Source organism: Haemaphysalis longicornis, unplaced genomic scaffold, assembly GCF_048455015.1.
Source record: "Haemaphysalis longicornis isolate Haplotype H1 unplaced genomic scaffold, Haemaphysalis longicornis Haplotype H1 scaffold_8, whole genome shotgun sequence".
Lineage (NCBI taxonomy): Eukaryota > Metazoa > Arthropoda > Arachnida > Ixodida > Ixodidae > Haemaphysalis > Haemaphysalis longicornis.
In genome coordinates this window covers 79,107,265-79,115,184 of record NW_027526445.1, presented here as the reverse complement: position 1 = coordinate 79,115,184, position 7,920 = coordinate 79,107,265, and the positions used below count along the sequence as shown (strand labels likewise).

Here is a 7,920-nt window from a genome sequence, read left to right as displayed (position 1 = left end):
GTCAGCCCGGCCAAGAGGCAGGCAACTGACGAGGCGCTGGAGGAACTGCTGAAAGCAGGCATTATCCGCCGCTCGACGAGCCCTTGGGGGTTTCCAGTGGTGCTCGTACGAAAGAAAGACGGTAGCTGGCGTTTGTGTGTCGACTATCGGCGGCTGAATGCGGTCACGAAAAAGGATGCGTACCCCTTCCCGAGCGTTGACGAAATCGTCGCAAATCTCGGTGGCGCAAAATACTTCTCCATTTTGGACGCCAGCAAGGGGTACCTTCAGGTCGAGATGCGTCCCGGCGATGAATGCAAGACAGCGTTCACTTGCCATCGGGGGCTGTACGAGTTCGTACGTATGCCTTTCGGTTTGTGCGGAAGTCCGAGCACATTCCAACGCCTGATCGACCGGGTGCTCGGTGAGGCAAAGTGGCAGCATGCCCTCGCCTATTTGGACGACATTGTCGTCTACTCCCGCACCTTCGAGGAGCACCTCTGCCACCTGAGAGACGTCCTGGGACGACTCAGGGCGGCCGGCATAACCATCAATCCTGCCAAGGCGCAAATATGCAGCGCTCAGGTGAGCCTGCTCGGCTATCGGATCGAACGCGGACAGGTGTCCCCCGATCCCGAGAAACTCCGGGCGATCTTGGAGTTTCCCACGCCGAAGGATGTCGCCGGAGTTCGGCGCTTCCTAGGGATGATCGGCTACTACCGCCAGTTTATCCCCGCTTGCGTGCGCCTGCAAGCACCCTTGACAAAGTTGTTGAGGAAATCCGCCCCTTGGGAGTGGGGAGAGGAGCAGGAGAGCAGCCTACGCCAACTGGCGAAAGCTGTTGCAGACACTGCATCGCTGAAACTGCCGGATCTGAACAGGCCATTCGTGATCCAAACAGACGCGAGTGACCTCGGCGTAGGGGCAGTGCTCCTCCAGGTGGATGGAGAACAACTGCGACCCGTGGCTTTTGCGAGCCGTGCGCTGACACCGGCAGAGCGAAACTACTCGGTCACCGAGAAGGAGTGTCTGGCCATAATCTACGCACTTCGAAAGTTCGAGATGTACGTAGAGGGGGTCAAATTCACGATCGAGACGGATCACATGGCCCTCACATGGCTTTCCCGCCTCCGTGAGCCCAGCGGGAGGCTCGCGCGATGGGCCCTGGCATTGCAACGCTTCGAATTCGAAGTTCGCTACCACAAAGGTGCCACAAATGTGGTCGCGGACGCACTGTCACGGGCGCCGGTGGACGACACCCAACCGGCCGGAGAGGCCGAGGAGGATGCTGTAGGTCAGCGACCCTTCTCGGCGCGGGGAGAGCGCGGAACGCGGGAGGACCCAAGTTTCGGAAGCTCAGAGCACGTGCATCTCGTCGGGGGAGGAGTTCTGCTCGAGGTTGCGTTCAGTCGGGAAGAGCTAGTCGAGGCTCAGCAGGAGGACTTGTTTTGTCGGGAGGTGATCGCCAGTCTTAATGAAGAGACGGACCCTCAGGCAAATCGAACACCGGAGAATGACGGGCGCCGGGAAGCTGCTGGTATTGCGGCTGGCGCGGGCTCTAATGCAGCTGGTATTGCTGCGAGTGAGCTGGAAAGTTACCTGCTTGACGCCGATGGAGCTCTGCTGAAATACGTGCCCGGCAAAAATGACTCAAGTGAGTGTTTTAAAGCCGTTATCCCGAGCAAGCTGAGGTGGGCTGCATTGCAGCACTACCACGACGCAGACGGCCACGGTAGCGCGCCAAAGACATGGCAAAAGCTTTGTCGGTATGCTACCTGGCCCGGCATGAAGGCACAAGTATGTAGGTACGTACGCACATGCCACGTCTGCCAAGAGCGCAAACCGCGAGGCGGTAAGGCGCCAGGCTTGCTTCAGCCTATCGTGAGCACAAAGCCATGGGAGGTCCTGGCGTGCGATCTGATGGGCCCGCTGCCGCGCAGCAAGAGAGGGTACAAGTTTGTACTCGTGGTGACATGCCACTTCAGTGGGATCGCTGAACTCTATCCGCTGCGCAAAGCGACAGCACAGGAGGTCCTGCAAAAGCTGTCTGAGGTGTTTTGTCGCTACGGATTTCCTGAGCGGCTGATTACCGACAACGCCACGTATTTCACATCAAGGTTGTTTCGTGAAGCGTGCGCGGCAATGGGTGTCAGGCAGCAAACAACATCGTGCTATCACCCCCAGTCTAACGTGACGGAGCGCCGAAATCGAGACATAAAGCCACTGCTTGGGGCATATGCCCGGCGGCAACAAGACTGGGATGAGCACTTGAGCTCGATCTCCTTCGCTCTGCGCACAAGCGTGAATCGGTGCACGGGCTTCACGCCCGCATTCCTGATGTTCGGCAGGGAGCTGAACACACCGACGGACACGGTTCTGGCCAGGAGGTCGACCGCAGTCCCCGCGAAAGCAGCAGATGCGGCTTACGCGCGGCGCTTGCGCGAGCGTTTGGCAGAAGCCATCAAGGAGGCGAACCGCAGCCGCGGTAAGGCCAGGGTCGACCAAAAGGCGGCCTACGACCGAGCTCATCGAGACGTGGCGTACCAAGTGGGCGACACTGTCTTGAAACGTAACCACGCGCTGAGCGATGCCAGCGCAGGGTTCGCGGCCGGTCTCGCACCCAAGTGGGTAGGACCGTTCGTAGTCGCCGAGAAGATCTCGCGGCTGAATTACAAGCTGAAAGACCCGAGGTCAGGTCGAATAAGCGGCCCCATTCACGTGGGCGAGCTGAAGCAGTACTTTCCAAGAGGAGAAACTGCCGACGCTCCCACTGCGGACTCGCGAGGTCGCGAGCTAGAGGGAGGTGCGGAAGGAAGGTTCCCGACGCACCGCTACAACACCCGCAACCGGCGAGATCGCTGACCGGGTCACCGCCCTCCAGCGCGCAAAGTTGCGCACAGGAAGGGTTGCCAGAGGAAGCTCCTCGAGGCGCGCCAACGAAACGCGCAGCCTACGCCGTGAGGTCCGGCAATGCGTTGCACGGGGTGACTCCAGAGGGCGCCAGCCGGCAGGAAGCCACTGCTGACGCTCCCACTTCGGGTTCGCGAGGTCGCGAGCTAACGGGAGGAGGTGCGGAGGGAAGGTTCCCGACGCAACGCCCCACATCCGCGATCGGCGAGGTCGCTGACCAGGTGGGCCACCGTCTCCGGAGGGTTCAAGCCCGCACGCCCAGGGTTCGAGCGACCCTCCAACCACGACGCCACCACACCACGCCAGGCCTGCAGCGAGCCAGCCGGGCCAGCCGCCACCCCAGGGATGAACGAGAGCCCAGCTGTATGCCAAAACGACCCCGCAGCCCGTACAGCGAGTGAGCTGCGCGGCGGGCCGGCTCTTGCGGTCAGCTGATCGCGCCCCCTTCTCCATGGTGGTGGGGGCGCTCGCCCGAGGTGCGCCGAGCGAAAGCCATCGCCCAGCGCTGGGCTAACTGGCCACCTGGGAGGCAGCACTACGAACGCGGCCTCCACCCCGGGTCCGGGCATCAGAGGTGGTCACTGCTGAACCCGCAAGCAGCGGAAGCCGCCGGCGGTGCGGCAGGCAAGCGCCCCGTCGGCGCGGGGCGAACCGCTGCGGGAAGTGACCGCCTGGGAGCAGCCGGCTGCCCGGGCCCTGTGCTCAACCGGCCCAGCCTACTTCTCCGGCGGGCCTGCGGACCTTGGGTCGGCCGACGAAATCAGGTCAACCGGCGGACTGTGGCGAACTATGTGGTGATTGTGGCGAACTATGTGGTGGCAGTGCGGTGGACGTTGGCGCAGTTGCGCATGTTCGGGATCGGACTTTCTTGGACTTGCTCAAGGAGGTGTGCCAGGCAGCGAAACGAACGGTTAGGTCATCGTTCGCCGGAGCCCTCGAGGTCGAGCGGCTTTGGTCAAAGGGGGGAGGGATGTGGGAATTGCGGAGCTCCGCCATCTTTCCTATCCCCTCGGCCCGCCGCGGAGGCGAGAGGGGTGGTACCTCTCTCTCCGCGGTCGCGCGCTTTCCCCTCCGGGAGGATCCCCGTGAGAGCGGGGGGCGCTGCCGAACCCCTCACGTGACAGGTTTTGCCCGGAAGCTCCGGCGGCCTGGTCCGCGACGGGCGAAAAGGAGAGGGCCTCTTTGGACACGAACCATCGTCGGGAGCGGCCGTAAGTACGACTCGCTCCTTTTTGGCCTTCCTTTGTCCGCCCTCGCGCCTGTCTCTCCCGCCCGGCTAAGGTGGTCGGCGGTGTAGAACGACGCGCCCGACGTTTCCTTTATTGCATTGCAATAAACGTCGGAGTGGGCGAATTCTGTGTCCTGTGTTCCTTGCTGTTCGCTGCCGATACGCCAAGTTGGTGATTCGCGGCGGTGTTCAGTGGAGCTAGCCTTGCGGCCGGATCTCGAGGATCGAGCTAGGCCGCCGTTAGAACCCTGGTGGGTTCTAATCTTTCAAGGAGAAGGCGTCTCTGTTCAGGGCTCCGGCAGACCCTGTTGGTCTTCAAGAATGGGCGAGAAACATCAAAAGAGGTGCCAAAGTTCTAGAAGAAACTTATTTAGTGCGTTCACATCATTTTGATGATCGGTACATCCAAAGAACATTCAAACATGCGATCAAAGGCGAGGACGTCGAATTCGACCGTGAACGACCATCGCTGACGCCGGACGCCGTTCCTACCATTTTCCCAGATTGCTCCGCTTGCCTGACTAAACAAGTGCCTTACAAAAGAAAAGAGAGGAATATTGCTGACTGCACAGCTCCGCCTGCTAAGAGTAAAGTGCCGAATGAACCCACGACTTTCAAGGCCTGTGACGATGCTGCCGCTGGCGAGGAAACAACCCGTTTCACAGCATAATGCCACCGTGAGCATTTTGTAGCAAAATTTGCTTGCCCAGTATCCCAGACGCAGTGTGCTTCGCATAGCACTACAATACAGTGCCGGGTGACGTGTGCGTGTTGAAACACGTTGTGTTTTCGTCAAGCAAAGAAGTAGGTACTGCAGATTGGTACCTCTGCAGTACCTACTGCCGCGGCATAGATGTGGAAGAGCACTATGTGAGCACCGAAACTGACCCACTCTCGTTGGTGAAAAGGGCCGACGAACTGATTCTTTGTTGCGGCTGCGAAATTGAGCCTGCCGCTGGCAGTAAGTGCGTTTGTTTTGGAAGCAAATGTTTTTCGCCCAAGTGCTTGGTTACTACGCAGGATGGGAAAGCTTGCTTGAGGTGTAAGTACCTGACGCGAAAGATTCAAAACCAGCGGAACAGACTGAAGAAGAAACGCAGAGACACGTTCAAGCAGCCCATTTCTAGGAAGTCTGTGCAGTTGTTTCAGGCAAAGAAAAAGCTGGTTAAGGAGAAAAGGACCATTGAAGAGCTACGGGCAGTCAACGATGGAATCGCCAGGGCTGCTTTAGAAAAAAGTTGAGTGGTCTGCCAGTGAAGCAACATATTGCAGTCAAAATCTCCTTTGAGGTAGCCACTCGAAGTCGTGCAGAGGCATGTCGGGTGACAAAGTGTAGATATTGCAGTGTATTCTTATGCGAATGGAAAGTCCACAGCTTTACGAGCATGTCCGCAGGCACGAAATAATGGCTCTGCCAAGAAAGAGTTGCTTAGACACGCATATGAAAGGCTTTAAGAGCGCATTTGGATTTTACTCCAAAGTCCTTTCAGCACTATAGGAGAAGACCAAGAAAATGGAAGAGTGTAGCCTTCATGGTGGGCTTGTCTTTGACGAACTCACTTTTAGAGAACATTAAGGTCAATGCGTCTGGAGAGCTGACAGGATTTGTGGACTTAAGACCATTAACGGGTGACTGAAATAAGACGGAGGCCAGTGACCACGGTTCGTGGTTATGTTTCAGCCATTCCAAGGTTTGTGTATTTGAAACAGAGCCGTATTGTGGATGAGTGTTCACATGTACTTGAATTTATCAGCAGCGTTTGGTACTATTACACGATTGCCTATTTGACCTGATTTTATCTGGGGGGCTACTCATGCATTGTGGGATTCGATATCTTTGCAGGAAAATGGACTCAGATCATTGGCGTCTTTGCCCAAAAAGGAAATGTAAAAGCCTCGGTCCTGTCTAAAATTCTTCTGGAAGCCACAGTCGTCGCAGAAGAAGCTGGAATATTTGTTGATTATTGGACAAGCGCTGGTATACCCTAGAACCGGGCTCTCTTGAAGCTGTTTGGAATCAAATGTGTGATATCTCTACTTTTAATTTTTAAATAAATATATGGGCTGGTAGGCAACCAGGTGCTTTTTTTTATTCGTGCAGCTACCTCCAAGGGAATCACCTGCAAAGTTCCCCATCCGGTCGAGCCAGGGAGGAAGGTGCACTTCATATCAGACTTTCCTCATCTGGTAAAGTGCATCCGAAATGCATTTGTGTCGACAGGCCTGCATATCCCGGATGGTCACGTCCATGTTGATGGTGTCAGAGAGGCATAGAAAAAGGACAGCGAGTCAGTGACAATAAAAGTGTTGCCGCACATCACGCAATCACACGTGCAGCCAACAGCATTTGAAAAAATGAGGGTAAACCTCGCATTTCAGCTTTTTAGTCAGGAATTTTTGAAAATGAACTTTTTTTTGAAGTACCAGCTAGTTAAGACGTTTAAGATAACACAACCTACGGAGAAGTTTATTCAAAAGATGGAACGACTAATTTTTATAAAGACGGTGCGTATTCCTTCGAAATGCTTTAAATGTGATTCAGCAAGTGCAAAGTATCTGGAAGACTTTCTGACCTTTCTGCGAGATTGGGAAGAGCATGCTGCCAAGCACGATGTGGGCTTTTTAAGCGAGACTACGGCTCTAGGGCTCCGGGTGACTATTCAGAGCACTCTGTCACTCCTCAGCTATGTTACTAGCACACTGAAGTACACATATTTGCTGACTGCAAACCTAAGCCAGGACAAGATGGAAAATGCATTTGGTGTCGTCCGGCAGGCCTTTGGGAGCAATGATCATACCTCCCCTAAGCAATTTGTGGTCGTCGTCAATAACATGGAAATTCACAGCCTCGCCCGCCTCGCCAGACAATAACACGGCATTTTACAGCCTCGCAAGACCCCCTTAAGGAGGTAACACTCCTCCTGAACTGGTGATTGCTCTTTTAGAGCCTTCTGATGGGCCTGAACAAAAGGGAGCTTGTGTAACAGCTCTTGTTGATAGCCTTATGGATGAAGGAAACCTGCCGCATGCTGAAGAAGTGCTGGAAAAGCATGCCTCCCTGCTTGACCATGATGGCATGATAAAAAAAGAGCGATAGCCGGCTTATTTTCGATATAGCTGCCTATGTTCTGCGCAAATCTCTGAAAAAAGGTCTTTGTCCTGATTGTGCATCTTGTCTCTGCATTAGGCGACTGCAAGCAGAATCGAACTGCAAATCCACGCTTAGAAATCAGTTCAACCATGGGGGCCTGCTCTACCCATCAGACGCTCTTGAAAAGCTCATCACAAAGCTTGAAAATGCTTTCACTGTGTTTTTCAGCCGAAACAAGCTTCTTGCTGAAAGCTTGGTTATATTCTTGCTTTTTCTTCTGGGTCATGAACTTGAAAACGTTGGCTGCATTGAGCACGGACATAAGCTCACTACAGCGATAATTAAGTTTTACACACTCACCAGGCTGCTTATCTTCACGAAATCAACAAATAAAAGCCTGTCCTCTAAGCGGGTGAAGCGAAATATCTTGAAGATGCGGTGGTGTAAGTAAGATGTTCAGCGCTGTTCAAGTAAAAATGTAAATAAGTCTGCTACAGCGGCTTTTGTAATAAAGAAATCTCACATTGTGAATTTGAAATCTCTTAGGAGTTCGGAGCTGCCAAAGTGAAAAATGTAAATAAATTCTTGACACTGTGACTTCTGCAATAAATGTTGATATTGCAAATTCACATTTTGTCTTGGTTTGTTTTTCCTTACTGCTGGTAACTTATTCTCAGGGGGTCCTGTACACCAGTGGTTTCGTCTGGCGCAC

General features: G+C 54.6%; 1 pseudogene; it reads left to right on the top strand.

Moving 5' to 3' along the window:
- Positions 1 to 1,624: 1,624 nt before the first annotated feature.
- LOC144148360 (uncharacterized) lies at positions 1,625 to 7,659 on the top strand (annotated as a pseudogene).
- Positions 7,660 to 7,920: the final 261 nt, after the last annotated feature.